Here is a 6,946-nt window from a genome sequence, read left to right as displayed (position 1 = left end):
GTCTCGAACCCGCGGGCTCAGGCAATCCACTCACCTCAGCCTCCCAAAGGCGCGGGATTACAGGCTGAGCCACCAAGCCCAGCTGGGACTCATTCTTTACCTGATCTATTGTTCTATCCCCAGCGCTTAATACACTGCTTGCCCAAGATAGGCACAAATAATTTTTTTTTTTTTGAGTCAGGATTGCACTGTGTTGCTCAGGCTGGAGTGCATGGCACGGTCATAACTCACTGCAGTCTCAGCTTCCTGGGCTCAGGCAATCCCTTTGCCTCAGCCTCCGGGATAGCTAGGACTACAGATGCATACCATACAGATGCATAATGCCTGATATAATTTGTATTTAAAAATTTTTTTGTAGAGATGAGGTCTCCCTATGTTGACTAGACTGGTCTCGAACTCCTGGGCTCAAGTAATCCTCCCTCCTCAGCCTCCTAAAATGCTAGGATTATAAGAGTGAGCCACCATGCCTGGTCAATGCAAGTATTTCTTGATCAGAAGGATAAATGAAGCCCATTTTGCTTGTGAGGGAGTGGGGGTGGAAGACGCAGGCACTCTCCAATGTACAACGATTTGCGGTGGTCTGGAGGACTCCCCATCCAGAAACATCTCCCCCACGGATGCCAAGAATGCCACCATTTTCATTTGGGGGAGGGGAGTTTCCATCTCCTAGCAGGCCTCTTTTAAAATGCAAATATCCTGAGTTGTGACTTGGCTGGAAGTGGATGAGGTCCCCAGGGTCCCCAGGAGAAGGAAAAGAATGGCCCTGAACTGGGCTGGAGTCAGGGTGCTGTGCCTCTGATGCGCACGAAAATCCTGGCAGGAGGCACAGACAGGGTCTTGGCATGGGCACATTTCCCCCTGTCGATGCTCACCTCTTTCTCTGTCCCATCTCCTCACCTCATCCCCTCTTCCAGCACAGACTAGGGCCCTCTGGGGACCCAGGGACTGAGAAACTCTTCACTACTGGGAGCAAGATGTCTGAGCCAGAAGGGGCCTTAGCAACGCTCCAGCCTTACTCTATATTTTTCACTTAAGGAAACTGAGGCCTAGTTAATTTTTTTTTTTTTTTAATCGGAGTCTCACTCTGTTGCCCAGACTGGAGTGCAGTGGCCGCTCCCGGCCACCACAGCCTCGACCTGCTGGGCTCTGGCGATCCTTCCGCCTCAGCCTTCCGAGTAGCTGGAATTACACGCATGCGCTACCATGTCCGGCTGATTTTTTTTGATTTATTGTAGAGATGAGGTCTCGCCAAGTTGCCCAGGCGGGTCTCGAACCCACGGGCTCAGGCAATCCACTCACCTCAGCCTCCCAAAGTGCTGGGATTACAGGCTGAGCCACCGAGCCCAGCTCCAAGTTAATTTTTAATCCCTCTCAGGTGTATTTACATTTTATGAGAATTTGTTTATGGTTGTGCTTAATGCAGAGAACTGAATCACCCATGCTGAGGCTTCTTACATCCACAGGGAGATTGTTTCGGACCTTTTATGAGGATGGAAAGAGGCACAAAGGAAGGGGATTCCTGACTCCCTACTCTGCCTTCCTGCAAGGGTCACTGTTTCTTTTTTTTTCTTCTTCATTTTTTAGACACAGATCTTGTCTTGTCAACCAGGCTGGAGTGCAGTGACACTATCATAGCTCACTGCAGCCTCAAACTCCTGGGTTCAAGCAATCCTCCCACCTCAGCCACCACGCCCAGCTACTTTTAAAATTTTTTGTAGAGATGCAGTCTTACTATGTTGCCCAGGCTGGTCTCAAACTCCTGGCCTCTAGTGATCCTCCTGCCTTGACCTCCCAAAGGGCTTGCATTACGGGTGTGAGCCACCACCCTGGGCCAGTCACCGTTTCTGAGCAAGGATATCTTTCCTTCCCCAGTGCCACTACAAGCCCCTGAGCAAATGCCCAGGGGAGTGAGCAAGGGGCCCGGTTAATGAAGGGCAGCTGCTCATTTCCACTGGGCGGAAACATATGTGCACCTGTTCCTTTTTCATTTTCCTCTGATAACTATTCCCCTCGTGGTCCCCCTCCTCATGTGACCCTTGAACCTAATCCCCTGAGGGGCAGCTTTCCTCAGCAGGCAACTTCAAAGCAGGGTGCAGCTCCTGTCTCCCATCCTGGCTTTCATCTATAGGCAAGAACAACCTGGTCCATGAGTAGGTAGCAGGCAAGGGGGCTTGAGGCTGATGGGACGGAGCAGGGGTGAGGTGGAATGGGTCTGGTTGAAGGGAAAGGTGTGGACACATGAAGGAAGGACCAGAAGAACCCTATGGGGAGTAAGGACTGGCACTCAGAGCCCAACACCCAGCTCTGGGATCCTCAAACCAGCCACACCCAGCAAAGCCAGCCTGAACCTCCAGCAGAGACCGGGCCACTTCCCTGCTGGGTATTTGCAACTTCAGCCTTTGTCAGACCCTCCTGACAGTTGACAGACAGAGCTGCCTCCTAAAACAAAAAAAAGGAAAGAAAAAAAAATGGCTGAGTGCTGTGGCCTACATCTATAAGCCCAGGATTTGGGGAGACCAAGGTGGGAGAATCTCTTGAACCTAGGAGTTCAAGATCAGTCTTGGCCACGTAGCGAGACCTCATCTCTGCAAAAATTAAAAAAATAGCAAGGTATGGTGGTGCACGCCTGTAGTCCCAGATACTTGAGGCTGAGGTCGAAGGATTGCCTGAGCCCAGGAGGCTGAGGCTGTAGTGAGCCACGATCATGCCACTGCACTCTAGCCTGGGCTACAGAGTGAGATCCTGACTCAAAAAAAAAAGGTAGGTAGGTGAGACAAGCAGCACAGATAGCACTGTGCTTGTTGCTTGATCGTCAGCCCTTATCTTCTGTGTATATGTGAGAGGGAACAACACGGGATACTAGATAGGAGGCTAAGCTCGGAGCTCTAATCCCTGTTTTGCCACTAATTTAGGGAGTTGGGCAATTCTCTTTCCCTCTCTGGGCCTTATTTTCCTTGCTGCAAAATGACAGGCCTGGAGCAGTCTTTTGCTTTGTGGAAGTCTCTAGGACAGCAAGGCAGCAGAAACAATCTTGCCAAAAGGGATTGTGGAAAATATGGGTTGAAAGTTTTGTTTTGTTTTGTTTTGAGTCGAAGTCTGGCTCTGTCGCCAGGCTGGAGTGCAGTGGCATGATCATAGCTCACTGTAGCCTCAACCTTATGGGCTCAGTGGATCCTTCCATCTCAACCTCCTGAGTAGCTGGGTCTACGGGCACGAGCCACCACGCTCTGCTAATGTTTTTTTTTTTGTAGAGATGAAAACTTGCTGTGTTGCCCAGGATGGTTTCAAACTCCTGGACATAAGCAATCCTCCCGCTTTGGCTTCCCAAAGAGCTGGGATTACAGGCGTGAGCTACCCTGTCTAGCCTTGGGTTCAAAGTCTTTTTTTTTTAAGTTGGAGTCTCGCTGTCGCCCATGCTGGAGTGCAGTGGTATGCTCATGGTCATCACAGTCTCGACCCACTGGACTCAGGCGATCCTTCCACCTTAGCCTTCCAAGTAGCTGGAACTACAGGTACACACCACCACGCCCGACTAATTTTTTGATTTATTGCAGAAATGAGGTCTTGCCAAGTTGCCCAGGCTGGTCTCAAATCCCTGGGGTCAGGCAATCCTCTCACGTCTGCCTCCCAAAGTGCTGGGATTACAGGAGTGAGCCACCACGTCCGGCTGTGTTCAAAGTCTTAATTAAAACATGAAGAAACATGAAGTAGGGCCCACTGCTGGGATTTAGCTATGTCCAGAGAAATGGTAGGGTGAATCCAATTGCCAGAGGAACAGAGGAGCTCCCTGAGAATTTGTCCTAAAAGAAGGAGACAGCATTACAGGTTCTCTGTGCATGGTTGTACAAAGGAAGTACCATTTGAAGTGAGGGTTCAGGCCAGCATGAAAAACTTGACCAAGGAATAAACAGTAAGTTGTCAGGGAGATGGGATGCTTTAAGGATAGTATAGTGTTCTCAGGACCACCAGGTACAGTTGCACAGGGCTGTGCATTGCACAAATCTGGGGGGGGGGGGGGCGGTGCACAAGTCTGGACCACAGTAGAGCTGTGTCTGGATATCTATCTCTAGCACTTGTCTCTCAACAACACTCTTTCAATTAGAGGTCTTATGGTCTTTGGACACTCACCACACATGTGGGCATCCCTCTAGCTGAGGCTGACATGGGACAGTTTCCTCACTTTGCTACAGGATGCTAAGCACTGTCAGCAGATCCAAACACTGTCAGCATTTGGAGTCTGGGAGTTTGTGGTGTCCAGTGGACTCAGAAGTGTAGAGAGGTGGTACCCGTGATAGAAGTGGCACCCGTGCCAGAAAACAGAGAGTTGTCCCCCGGGGACAGCCACAAACACCTGGGAGGCACTTTTCATGAATGAGGGTCCTTCAGGGGCCTGCAGGTGGCTGTAAAATCCAGCTTTGCCCTTCCTCAGAAGCCAATCTCAGAGCCGCCCCTCAGTCTAACTGTTTCTCTCTCTCCTATCCCAGCTGGCTGGGCCGCCCTCCTTCTGCCACCAGGGATGCCTGTCTTCAGGTGAAAGTCACCCCTCACCTGAGCCTTATCCTGCACCATGTGACTTTCTTCCTCATCTCTTCTCTCTGCGACACACTGGGTCCTCTCCTTCCCATTTACAAAGGGACTCAAGGACACAGAGGTCTCTCTTCCAGGAGAGAGGGAGACAGCAGCTTTTGCTGAAGGAAGTCACCAGGAGCTGTGCAGGTTGCTTTGTCACAGTATGTCGCAACATCCCAAACACTGGGGTATGGGGGCCACCTGGAGGTGCAGTGACCATGACCCCTCTCAGGGCACAGGGCTTTTGAGGGTCAAGAGCATCCCATGTTCTCCTTTGTTTCTTTCAAGATGTGGGTGTATTTGTATTCAACAGATGAAGCTTATGAGCCGGGCTGCCCAGGTTCGTAAGCGGCCATACTGAGACTCAGCCAAGTCCCCCTCAGCACATCAGGAAGCTGCCTGCCATGCTGCTTGCTATAGTCCCCAAAATAGACTCATTCATTTGCAACTTGAGGACTTCCAAGACGCAGGGCAGCACAGGGGCAAAAGAACTAACCAGGGACTCTGCCCTGACAACTGTGCTAAGTTAGGCAAGTTGCCTTCCTGCTCTGAACCTTAGTTTTCTCATCTGTAAGAGAGGGCTAGTAGTACCCATTGACTTCATGAAGGGTCTCACTCTGTTGCCCCAGGTTGAAGTGCAAGGGTGAGATCATAGCTTACTATACCCTCGACTTTTTGGACACAAGTGATCTTCCTGTCTCAGTCTCACAAGTAGCTGAGACTACAGCTAATTAAAAACACATTCCTTTTTTTTTTTGCTATGTTACCCAAATTCTTGGTCTTAAGTGATCCTCCAGCCTCAGTGCTGGGATTACAGGCATGAACCACTGAACCTGGCCACAAATGCCTGTATTTTCCTCAGCTCCTATCTCAGGGGTCATCGGAGCTTCCAGGAGGCATCAGGCTGACAGCAAGGAGGGTTGGCCCCAGGACTCCTTGAGGGGACAGGGCATAGAAACCCTTAGATTGACCTGTTGTTAACTTGGCCAGCTCCCCGTGGGGCTTACCAGAGGCTGCCCCAACAACCATACCCAGAGTAAAGCTACCTGAGGGCAGCTGACAGGACACCCAAGGGTAGGGCCCAGTTCTTTTTTTTTTTTTGAGTTGGAGTCTCACTCTTGACCACCTGGAGTGCAGTGGCATGCTCACGGCCATGTCAGCCTCAACCTGCTGGGCTCCGGTGTTCCTTCTGCCTCAGCCTTCCAAGTAGCTGGAACTACAGACGCACACCACCACGCCCAGCTAGTTCTGGTGATTTATTGTAGAGATCAGGTCTCACCAAGTTGCCCAGGCTGGTCTCAAGCCCCCGGGCTCAGGCAATCCTCTTACCTCGGCCTCCCAAAGTGCTGGGATTACAGGCTAAGCCACCGCGCCCGGCCAGGGCTCAGTTCTTTTAAGAGGCTACCCTTCCTGCTGATCCAGGCAGGTGAACAGATGATGGATGGCCTGAGGAGAAGGGGATGGAAGTCGGAAGAAGAATGGGATGGGGATCTGACCAGTTGGCAAAATCTCCTGCAGATCAATGGAGACCATCTGGACGGAGGGGCGGCACTTAGGAGCCGGCAGTGGGTGCACGGACTCCCTAGAGCCTGTTGTACACTGTCCTGCCCCCAAAGAAGAGAGCAATCCTGGCTGGAGGTCTTACTCTGACTCTAGGACAGCCTAGAACCCTCCATGTTGAACCTACCTCAGCTAGGCTCTGCCCGAGACATTGGAGGGGGGGTGGTGATCTGAGTCATTGTGTCAGGTTCAAGGTGACCCTGGTGATCCCAAGCAGGTGGGGTGGAGAGGTGTACTATTGCAGTGTACTGAATGCAGTCACATCCAGAATGTGTCCGGGCTTGTCAGGGCTGGGGTCTTTGTGTACACTCAGGTCTCTGCTTGCTTGGGCCTTCAGGGATTCCTCCTGTCCCCAGAGGGGCCTGGACCCAGAGCCAGCCCCTGTTCAGAATGCCTTCTCCTTCCTTCCCATTCAGTGCACCCCCAAGTTGGGTTCAGCAGGCTGGGGTCCCCCATGGGAAAGCCCAGACACCGCCACCCAGGAGATCTTCCTAAGTTGCGGGACAATCTGAAGGACTTCCTCTGTTTTCAGGAATCTTCTAAGGCTAGCCTCTTGATTGGCTCTCTGGAAGTAGCCTAAGTCCTGGCCAGATCAGACTGATGAGGGTTATGGGGGCAGGAGACAGTGACCAGGGCCCTGGAACATTCCTCCACCTGGATCCTAATCACATGCTTTGCATGTATGAGATGCTCTGTAAGAATGGCTTCATCAATGGACTCGCTGGCCACCTTCAGTCTGTAGGGTCTCTGGCTTCATCCACAACCATTTTGGCCTTTGCTGTGGGGTCTGGTGCCCGGCATGCCAGTGAGGCTTCTG

Source organism: Carlito syrichta, unplaced genomic scaffold, assembly GCF_000164805.1.
Source record: "Carlito syrichta isolate Samal-C Ts95f unplaced genomic scaffold, Tarsius_syrichta-2.0.1 Scaffold314086, whole genome shotgun sequence".
Taxonomy (NCBI): Eukaryota; Metazoa; Chordata; class Mammalia; order Primates; family Tarsiidae; genus Carlito; species Carlito syrichta.
Note: the sequence above shows the minus strand (reverse complement) of the source record.